This window comes from Mytilus galloprovincialis, chromosome 2 (assembly GCF_965363235.1).
Source record: "Mytilus galloprovincialis chromosome 2, xbMytGall1.hap1.1, whole genome shotgun sequence".
NCBI lineage: Eukaryota > Metazoa > Mollusca > Bivalvia > Mytilida > Mytilidae > Mytilus > Mytilus galloprovincialis.
The window spans coordinates 94,973,031-94,984,235 of NC_134839.1; the positions used below are offsets into that span (position 1 = coordinate 94,973,031).

The 11,205-nt window shown below is 31.9% G+C and overlaps 1 long non-coding RNA gene across 1 annotated transcript; it reads right to left on the minus strand.

Moving 5' to 3' along the window:
• Positions 1–1,201: 1,201 nt before the first annotated feature.
• On the minus strand, positions 1,202–4,741 carry LOC143064954 (uncharacterized). Its single transcript, XR_012975357.1, has 3 exons — positions 4,457–4,741; positions 4,082–4,179; positions 1,202–2,884 (listed from the first exon to the last, which is right to left on the minus strand). It is a non-coding gene; the product is annotated as an uncharacterized LOC143064954 (long non-coding RNA).
• Positions 4,742–11,205: the final 6,464 nt, after the last annotated feature.

The window sequence follows — 11,205 nt, forward strand, 5'->3', positions numbered from 1 at the left end:
AATCAAACTTTGTGAATTTCGTGCATGAAATTTTTGTAAATTCCGTGTAGAAGAACTTTGTAAATTTCGTGCAGGAAAGTTTTGTAAATTCCGAGTAGAAGAACTTTGTAAATTTCGTGGATGAAAGATTTGTAAATTCCGTGTAGTAGAACGTTGTAAATTTCGTGGATGAAAGTTTTGTAAATTCCGTGTAGTAGAACTTTGTAAATTTCTTGGATGAAAGTTTTGTAAATTCTGTGTAGTAGAACTTGGTAAATTTCGCGGATGAAAGTTTTGTAAATTTCGTGGAGTAGCATATTGTAACTCTGAATGAGATAATCCTTTAGGAACCTCTTCATTGATGCTGCGAACATATTTGAAACTTAAGAACTGACCCTCTCCTGAAAGAATATTGAAGATTTAAATTGTGAGAATTTTGAAGAAACTATCCTTTCCTATTGTAAAACATGATAATTTATATCATGCCATACACAAGTTTACAAAAGAACTGTACGCCATATCGAAAATAAAATATCGGTCCAGTTTAAAAGGAATCAAGAATGTTAACATTTTAAATTAAGTCAGTATACAAAAAGGTATATAATTGTTGATTATTAAGAAATGTAGATAAAATAGTTCTATATGAATGGGAATTTGTTTATTTAAAAAAAAAAGAAAAACAAGAAGATCAAAAGTAAAACTAAAAACAAAATAATTTGAAAAACGACACAAGAAACAAAATGAAACAAAAACAAAAACACAATAAAAAAACAAACCAAAGTTTTTATTTAACTATTATTATAGTGAAATTATATTTCTATATTTCGCTGTTTAAATATTAAAAAAAAAAAAAAAAGATTTTTATGTTTTGTGTGTTTATTTGTTTATTTACTTCAACTGGCTTTCTACTTCTATGTACTGAGTTTGTTCAACAATCGTAAAAACAATTTCTTGTTCAAACAATTTTTTGTGTAAATTAAAGAACCCAATATGAAAAAAGAAAGAAAAAACTGTAGAAAGCAATTTGCAGTTTCAGAATCTAATGCATTCTGGGTAATATTTTCAACAGTGTACACCAAAATGTTGTAATTGGTTAATAATAATCTAAACATTGGAAATTCAACCAATGACAATAAGATTACCAATAGTCCTTTTATTTGATTCTGAAAAGGCGAATTGTAATCAGTCAAATATAATCAGTCAAATATAATAATGAAAAAAACACAGACAAAATTGTGTATTAATAAATAGAATACGCCGGCAAAATGGTGTGTTTATTTGACTGTAATACTGTGAAACCCTTGTAATGTATATCGAAATCACACCTCTTAACATAGGTAATGAAAAGTAATAGTTTAATTTTTCTTTTCCACTGAAAACGCTTGTTATGGTTTCAGTACAACTGACAAAAGCGTTGGGTCAGTTAACACTCGGTCTAGTTGCCCAGTTTGAGCTAAAGTTTCAATAAATTTCCCATTTGCAGTAGTGTTACTGTATTGTAAAATTTGCTCTAAAACTTTAGGTACAAGAAGAAGGTCCTGTATTAAGTCTACTCTCGATAATGTTACGAGAACGTCTATTTGTGGTTGCAGTACAGCATTAGTTAGAATGAGAGTCATTAAGTGCGGACTAGCTATTAAATGATTAATATCGCCCGAATGTGATAGAGCAACGATAAGTTGTATCCGATTTCCATTTGTAACGTACTCTAAAACTTGATTAAATATTGGTGGTGATTCAATAAGATCTTGAAGCATATCACCTAATCCCAAAGTGACAATAGCGTCTTTTTGAAATTCAGTCAGCACTGTATCTGTAATCATTTTGAAAGCAACAGGATAATCAACGAATTCTTCCAATAAATCTGTTGTGGATAGTTTCTGTATAAATTCCGCAATTACAGGATTTTTACTTGCGTTGAGTGCTTGTTCCATTACTTCCGGTGATTCAGCAACCTCCGAAATCCAACTGGTTGTCATTAAGGTCTCCAGTGTCAATATTTGACTTGGTGTACCTTCAGCTCTTAGAACGATGACAAAACTGGCAGGTTGCTCAATTAAAATTTTCAAGTTATTATGACTTGCAAGACTACCAATCATATCTAACTGGCCTTTGGTTGTGATGTTAAACATATGTTTTGTAACCTTTGGAAATTGATGTAATAAATCTAACTGCCCAAACGATTCTAGTATTTGTTCAATTTCTTCCCTAGTCGGAGCAGATTCATTCGTCTTTTGAGGAGATTCGTCTACTGGAAGATTTGAAATAGGTACTCCATTTGATATAGCCGTAAAGGGGTCTTTTCCTACAAATAACATAGGAGACGAAAATCTTCTTCCGAACAATTCTGCTGTAGATGAACTTCCATTTTGTTTATTAAGCGATGACGCACTCTTCTGACGTATAAAAATACCAAGCAGTTTTGACTGATGTGTTTGCTGCGGGTAAATCAGGTCTTTGTAATATGATTTAACTTCTTTTGTGTATGTCGGATTCGCTGGAAACACAAACATTTTTCGTGCATTTCCATGATTTCGAGTATTTCCATGATTTCGAGCATTTCCACGATTTCGAGCATTTCCATGAATTCGTACATTTCCATGATTTCGTGCATTTCCCTGATTTTGTGCATTGCCATGATTTCGTGCATTTCCATAATTTCGAGCATGTCCATGATTTCTTGTATTTCCATTATTTCGAGCTGGAAAGTTTCTTCGTGGATTCATTGTAGTAGAACTTTGTAAATTTCGTGGAGTAGTGGGAGTTGTAGAGATTTGAAAATTTCGTGGATTAGAGTTTTGTAAATTTCGTGGAGTAGATTTTTGTAACCTTGAATGAGATAATCCTTTATGAACTTCGTCATTGATTCTGCGCACGTATTTGAAACTTAAGTACTGACCCGGTCCTGAAAGAATATTGAAGATTTAAAGTGTGTGCATATTTACCGAACTGACTGTTTCCATTTAAAAAAAGTATACTGTCCCTCTATCCTTACAATACTTTACAAAATAAATGCACTTCATTGTTAACTATGAAAAATCGGTCCAATTAAACAAACAATCGAATAGGTATATATCGTATAAACAAGCCGTTAGGTTTCCCAATTCTCAATTGATTGCTTTCATATATTTCATGCAGGGGCCTTTTACAGTCGACTATACGGTATAGGTTTTCCCTATCATTGAAGACGTACGGTTGGCTATAATTGCTTACATCCACTTTTAAACTTTGGTGGATAGTTGGTTGTCTCATTGGCGATAATGCTACAGCTCCTATAATTTTTGTATAACATAACATGTATACGTGTGTTAACTGTTTAGAAATTTACCTACGCTATACATTTATATGACTGGACTGGGTTTTCAAAATCATTTACCACAAAGTAAACAAAAACATAGACAAAAACAATACAAAAAAAAAAAAACAAACCTAAAACTAAAAACCAAAACGTTAAATCGAAAAAAGATGCAAAAAAAAAAACCAAACAAAACAAAACAATGAACACTTATAAAACCACACAATGAACCCCCTCAACCCCCCTTTTTTCCACAAGAAAATTGTTAACTACCTTTTTGTAGTATACTTTAACTGATAAAGTCCCCTCTCTTAAAATAAATAAATTCGTGTAAAGTAATTAGTTCTTTTAAGGAAATGCATATTTATTAATTAATTTGTATCCGAATGCATGATAATAAAGGTAACAGTAGTATACCGCTATTCGAAATTCATAAATCGATAGAGAAAAAAAAAAAAAAAAAAAAAATCTGGGTTACAAAAAATTGAAAATCAATGAAAACCTAACCTTTGGAGAAATATATTTCTAGTTATGCCGAAATTCTGTAAGCTTGGCGAAGCACAAATTTTTACATTTTTTTTTGCACGAAATTTTGCATACAATGAGATCAAATGACCTTTATCTATAAAAAAAAAACCCACAGTAGAAATAATTATAGCAAATTTAATATGGTAATGCATATATGGCAGAATCAGTTTACAAAATAAAACACATAAAAAAATTTACAAGGAGATGATTAATTTCCTTGTCAGTAAACCCTAATCAATTATTAGTTACACTATAACAAATGAATTTAGATTTACTTACCACTTAATTTTCCAAACGTAACGCACTCATTTCGGATATCAAAGCTCACAAGTATCACAAAGATGGCAAGACATGGATGTAACATTTCTGTCTCTTAGCTGAAAAAAATCCCAAATAGACATTAGAGCGGGATGAAACAAATAAAAAATGCAAAACGTTTACTCTCTGTATGAGTGTGTGTACATATCTATTTTAAGTTTGATCTTTTGACCTAACTATATAATGATTTTGTCAACTGAAATGCAGACACATCACATTTCTTGCTATGAATTTAAAACGTCTTGTTGTTTAACTTACTGGATACACTTAGCGATTACAAAACAAAGTATGACGGTACATGCTGCATGTAGTACAAATTATAAAATTGACTGTTACCTTGATTATATCCTTGCGATTCCAAGTTTCCAGTCCTTGATATTTATCAACATTAAAGAATTATCACTACTATTATAATAATATTATTCCTTATATATGTAATTTCTTACAAAGTAGCTCTCTCCAATCAGATCAATAACTGGATATTTCAATTTTTAATCTTATCTCGGCATAATACACTGTAACTTTGGGATCATAAACATTCGAAATTGCACGTTTTGTAACAGAATGAGTCGAATAAAGACAAGTTTGACGAAATTCCGGACTTCCTGACAGTCAACTTAGTATAGACCAGTCATAGTTACTTGACATTCTATCCAACAAGTGATGTGGTGGTTAAATACAACATGCATATTAACATAGGACATACATGTTCAAATTATTTAATCATAAATGTTTATATTAATTTAAATCCAAAACATATACTTAATCAAAGATGTAAACAATATGTTTTCCTAGGAGTAATTAGAGACCACACGCGCATTATATATATATATATATATATATATATATATCTATGATTTATTGCAAATACGTTTGATGACTTTATTCGTCAGCTTCGACTTAACGAAAGCTTACTAGCTCACAACCGAGATATTCATGAAATCAAGTACAACACGTTGATATATGTTGTTTTATTCCGAGGATTTTACTTCTAACCAAACTCAATGAGGTATGATGAATATATTTACATACATGTGCATAGAAGCAAAACCCAATTTACCACATAAATAACATACAAATAATTAAAATATGGTGCAAAAAAAATTAATCAAAACAATCATATAAGCATATTGTTTGTATGCAAATCTATCTATTATAATAGTAATACTATGCAAGTTCTTTGAAATAAAAATGTTAAGCTATAACACTAGAGCTAATAGAAACTTTAACTTACTTAAGTTCAAACTTATATCTAGTCCAACAAATGTCAATTGAAAATAAACAAACAATCTTTTTAAATTATAATCTTTCAGGTCATTTCCTAAATGTATAAAAACGGCTGACGTATACCTAGGTGTGTTGAGATCGGTTATTTACCACGAAATGAAACCTCATTTTGCATATCATTAAAATTTTCACTATTTTTTTTAATTAATGATGAATAATCTATCAATTTTTGACTATTAAACAGTGCTGATTTATAGGATGAAAATATATTTCTTGTTCTTAACAGTGAAGATAGTTAATTTGATATATGTAGGTGACATGTGATAGACATATGAGGTCTCATCTATTAAAATTTAAAAAAAAATTATGACTAAAACGTAAAATGTTCTTCATTCTGTCATAGGGACACATATTCCATTTGTTTGATAATATGATATGTTAAGCGTCATTTTTCATTTGGTGTTGAATTTTTGATTATGATACCAAGCTGGAGGATTATAAAAGTAGATGATGTGTTTGACACTTGTTTTCATGTTCATTGGTTTTTATGCGCAGTAGTTTGTTTGAATATGCCGAAGAGCAGTGTTTTAACTCCTTATTCCGGTAATTGTAGCTTCATCTTACACCAAAGTTAGCAACATAAAGTGGGACAATTTATTGGATTTTTTACAATAAGGTCAAATCACCTGATGTTATTTATTTGTGGTATCCTCTGCCTCGTAGTGATGCTATTGTTTGCCCTCAGAGACATAATCGGCTCCGTAGCTATGATATTATTAGTTCAGTGTGGTAAATGGCTTAAATGACTCAGTGGTCATGTTATTATCACCTCCTTGTGGCATCATCTACTCAGTAGTGATATTATTGTTTGCTCTTTGCGGCAGCATATGATAAGCTGTCATATTATTATCAGCTCTCCCTGGCATAATCTGTTAGGTATTCATGTTACTGTTACATTTCTGTTACATCATCGGCTCTTTTAAAAAAAAAGTTTTTACACCATCCAGTGTCTTCGCTAGAGAGGCAATTTCAAAAACACATCTATTAACGGTTGATAATCATAAACAAACCTTAACTACTGATTATAATGCAAGGATCTAATATAAACTAGTTAGAAAAGACTAAGTATAATACGATATCTCTACACATGAACAGTTTAATCAGATTTATTATTCACATAATTTTTAATATATGACTGCAAACATAAACAAAGTGAACAGCGGACACATTTAACCGCAACTAGAGGAAATCAAAGGATCAATACAATGGAGGAAATGAAATAATAGCAAAGTTTATAAATCGTCTCATTTGTCATTTAGTTTGGTAAGAAGACTTCCCTGTCAACTTCGTATACTTTGTATCAACTTTTAGATAAAGTAAAACAGAAACCTAAGTATTTGTACGCAGAGTGTCTTAATGGATATAAGAATACTACATGCATGGATGTTGATGATGATGATGAGATGGTTCACAAGTGAACAGTCTACAAGAAGACTGAACAGATGATTATGACTACCTGCAACATAATCTTTGGTCTCACTCGTTAATGTCACTTTTTTAGCTGAAGAGCATTTTTTGTTTGACTTGGCTTGGGTTTGACCCCACAACCTCCCGCACTCGAAGCTAACACGCTTCCACGAAACCACCGAAGCAGTATATGTTATCCGTGAGGCCACGTTATCACAGGATTCATAAACATTGTTCAAGTCCACGAGGTTTTACATTTTTTAAATAGTCGATAAATTAGATACAGACGAGAGAAAGGCCATAAAGAATCAATGAATTATTTTTGAAAATATATTTGTCTATTTTCGGAGCCCTTTATAGCTTGCTGTTCGGTGTGAGTCAATGCTTCCTGTTGAAGACTATACTTTGACCTATAATGGTTTACTTTAATAAATTGTGACTTGAATGGAGAGTTGTCTCATTGGCACTCATACCACATCTTCTTATATCTACTTGTTAACTAATGTATTAAACTTAACAAAAGTTACATAATCACCTTTCTATTGTAAACTTATTCTCCCTAGACGTCTTTTTGGTTTTTGCGACGTTTGAGATGTTGGTTAATTGCCGTACATCTATGTTCAAGTTTGTTTTCATATAATTTCCTGACGATATACTACATAAGATAAGCATTGATGTGTATCACGCTTTTACATGGCAACTGTGGTTTTAATTGATGAAAACGTTTCCTTACTGCAGGTGTTCTGATTTAAATTTTAACAAATATAAATATTAAAAACATTAGAGTCACCAATAGGGAAAACATACGACATATACTTCATTCATGCAAAGATATGTAAACCATTTTATACATTAAGTGTTTCATGCATCAAACATCATCGCATACGGAATATGTAGAGTGCACACGGAAAATAAGTACTGTTGTTTGTCTACCAGATGCCTCCCAATCGCTGCCGATCAGAAGCATTCCGCACATACAGCTAAAAAAAATATTTACATACTTACGACTAAATGTACCTATTTGAAAGACCAAAACAGAAACAGCAGATAAAATAAATGAGACTAAACGTAAATCGAAACCCGAAAGTAGATACAAATAAATGTGACATTAGGTATACATCATGGACTTTAGAGAGGATCGAAAGATACCAGAGGAACAGTCACACTCATTGATTGAAAATAAAGTGACAACGCCATAGCTAAAAATAGAAAGGCAAATAAACAATGATAGTACAAAAGACACAATATAGAAAACTAAAGACTAAACTGTGGGTGATCTCAGGTGCTCCAGAAGGGTAAGCAGATCTTGTTCCACATGTGGCACCCGTCGTGTTGCTTATCATAATATAAAACCGGTAAATAGTCTTATTTGGAAGGTCACATTCGTGAAAAGGGAAGGGTATTGTAGTTACGACATAAGGAACATATCCGATATCATCTGCAAAACAGTTATTTCATAACGGTCAACCAACTCGTGATGGCGTCCGTAAAATTTACGAAGGGAAGATTTCAACTTCTCCATTCGGAATTCTTGGATTCATAGCTATTTTTAAGCAACAATCATCTATCAAGGAAATAATGATAATAATTACAAGCCCGGGAATATCGTTTCAATTGGGAGATATATACTTTGTATTCAGCTGCGGTTGGAATGCTGCTACATAGAAATGGAAAGTTCACAATTGGGAAGCTGAAATCACCTCGTTTGTCGTAAAGTTTTGTTTCGACCGACCCTCATTGTCAATTTCTAGATGTAAGTCAAGATATGAGGCAGACTTAATTGTATCTGTAATATCCTTTATCTCTTGTTCGATGGGATAGATTCGTTCAACATAGTTACCAAATTTTGTATTATTTAGTGAGAGAACTCTTATTATGTAATGTAGTAATATAAAGTCATGTAGAATATATCTGAAGATGAAAACACAATCTACATCGATAGTTGAGTGTTGATATCATATATGCATATGCAAACTTAAGATACGTTAGGTCGACAGGCATTGTGCCAACTCAATGTCTAATAAATTTTCTGTAATGAAATCACTTTTTATTACACATAGCGTAATCTATCATTATCTATCAATTAAATATTGTAATTTTCCAAGCTTTTACAAATCAAAATTGAAATTTTCGGTGAATACTATACATTCTACTAACCGATAATAAATCAATGGACGAGATCATTAACCCTGCTTACAGACAACCAAACCTTAAATACTTGCTAAAGATTTGTATCACAACATTTCTTGCTGTACTGACACCAAAGTATGAATAAATGCATCATAGATATCAGGATTAAAAATTGTAAAGCCAGACGCGCCTTTTGTGTATCATTAGTGATAACTGAATCTAAAAATTTAAATACTCAATATAGTAAGAATGTAAAGAGTATTGAGGCCTGCAAAATACGAAATTTTGTCAAATACAGCTAGGGTAAATAAAGGAAACAGTAGTATACCGGGGTTCGAACGTCCTTAATCTCGATTGAGAGAAAACAAATCCGGAAACCAAATCCGAAAACATATATAAATTTGTTTTTATTAACATAAACTGTTTTTGTCGTGTATATTAATTATTGCTCATTTTTTAACACCATTACGTTATATACATATATATATGTTCCGGACCATATGAGTATCTGGACCATACGCGTATGGTCATGACCATATGCGTATACTCATATGGTCCGACCATACGCGTATGGACCATACGCATGGACCGTACGCGTATGGTCGGACCAAATATGAGTATATACTCGTTTGGTTATAAACGGGCCGGACTATATGAGTATTTGGACCATATAGGTATATTTTTCAATAATATGCATGAGAAGACTTTATAAAATAACAATGATTGCTACATGCAATTGTATTATTTACTGTACAATTCAAATAACATTAAATATTGATGCCCAAGTTAATTTTCATCACTAATTGTATTCTTGAATGGAAATGCGTTGGGTGACATTTACGTCCACACGGTACCAAAGCTCTTCTTTGGTCCTGGGTCATTCCAATGTGTCTACGATGAAAAAGCTCTAGATCTGCAATATCGTAACATGACTGAAGTACATCATATCACCAGACAACTTAAAAAAATAAACTAGTGTCCTTGCCGGTGACGTCATTCATTTTTTTTTAAAACAAAACACGTATAAGTATAAAAAAATGTGAATATTGCACTGCTAATGCTAAATATATTAAGTTTCAAAAATAAGCAATTTATTAGATTCTTTATCCTGTCGACTTTTACGTCAGGTTACAGTTGACTTCTTGTGTAACAGTTCATTAAGATATTTTTGGAAGTTATCTTCCCAGGTCGACATTTTGTCATTCACTCGTAATAACATATCGGTAATGAAAAAAACTATACTATAGTTTTGACTAGTGATGAAATTTACTGTGTGAAACTGCTTATTTTATTTTGTTAATCTTCAAGTTGTTATTACTAATTTTTAATGAAAAAATGACCTTTGGTAGTGTCTTTTTAATGAGGTGACAACTAGAAGGGTTATATAAAGAGGTAAGCATAAATGTACCTCTTAATTACCCCGACCATACGCGTATGGTCCAAATACTCATATGGTCCGGAACATATATATGCGAAAGTGGTCCGGAACATATATATATGCGAAAGAACAGTTTCGTGTAGTATGTAGATAAACTTATCATAGATACCAGGACTAAATTTTGTATATTCGCCAGACGCGCGTTTCGTCTACAAAAGACTCATCAGTGACGCTCGAATCCAAAAAAGTTTAAAAGGGCCAAAGTACGAAGTAAGAGCAATGACATATAGCATACACACTACAATACAGTCAATACAATACAATAATTGTATTTTCAATATACCGCAAAATGTTTAACTATATATTAGGTCTTTTCCCACGGCAATGAAACATCACATTGTATCGTATACAGTTAGTCAAGGAATGAAGGTCATAGGTTACATGTAGGTTTATCTGTAAGAAAACATAATAACTTTTTCAACGATTTTATTTTAATTCATACAAGAAAAAAACAGTATACATGAGAATATTGAAACAAGTGAATGATCCAATAGATATAATAAGAGAGTCTTAAAAATTCGACAAGTGAAGGAATTAGTTTTGACAAATTCTATAATTCACGAGCAATTATGTAGGAATGTGTTTCCCTTATTAATATCAAATATGTTTTCTTTTTATATTCGAAAATCTCCTTTCACGTTTCCAATTTCCAAACCATACACATTTTGCACATTTCGCTTTATCTAGACAGCTAATAAAAGCTATGGAATTTAAACACAGTCAATCATCTACTGAGATATTCGGCTGCCACACTTTGATTATTTTTCGTTAACTTAGGAGTCTAGAAATGATAGCATTGCCAAAGAATGAGAGAAATATGTAT